Consider the following 694-nt stretch of genomic DNA (forward strand, 5'->3'; position numbering starts at 1 on the left):
ATATATATATATATATATATATAGAGAGAGAGAGAGAGAGAGAGAGAGAGAGAGAGAGAGAGAGAGAGAGAGAGAGAGAGAGAGAGGCTTTTGTGTGTGGAAAAATAGAAATTATGCATGGAATAAGAGGGAGAATGACAATTTTATAGTATGAGGATAAGAATAAGAAGAGTCAAAATTAAAGGAAGATAAAAAGATAGAATAATATTAATATTGGGAGTAGTGGGGATATGAAAAGTTGAAATGGAATGAGAAAGGTTGAAGAAAGTTAAGGTAAAGTGTAGTGGAGATATAAAAAGTTAAAATGGAATTGAAAATTTAATAATAAATAAGAATAATTAAAAAGAAGATAAATTAAATGTGATATTTTGATTGTAATATAATAGAGTTTTTAATTCACTTTAAATGTTAAAAAATTGTATAAAAAAATGGGGAAAAATTTGATAATGACATGGCTGCTGACGTGGCTTAATGGAAGCGTAGCAACATTAAATGCTACGCTTCAGCTTTTAGTAATATATAGATATAGACTAGTTACGAATCCGTGCGTTGCACATGATAATCATTTTTATGGTGGTTCTATTATTATTTTTTTAACAATTTAAACTAATTTAATAAAGAATAATGTATTTCATAATCATATTTATATTAATTATAGGAACAATCATAAATGTAATATAAGAACAATCATAAA

This window comes from Quercus suber, unplaced genomic scaffold (genome assembly GCF_002906115.3).
Source record: "Quercus suber isolate HL8 unplaced genomic scaffold, Cork oak 2.0 scaffold_785, whole genome shotgun sequence".
Lineage (NCBI taxonomy): Eukaryota > Viridiplantae > Streptophyta > Magnoliopsida > Fagales > Fagaceae > Quercus > Quercus suber.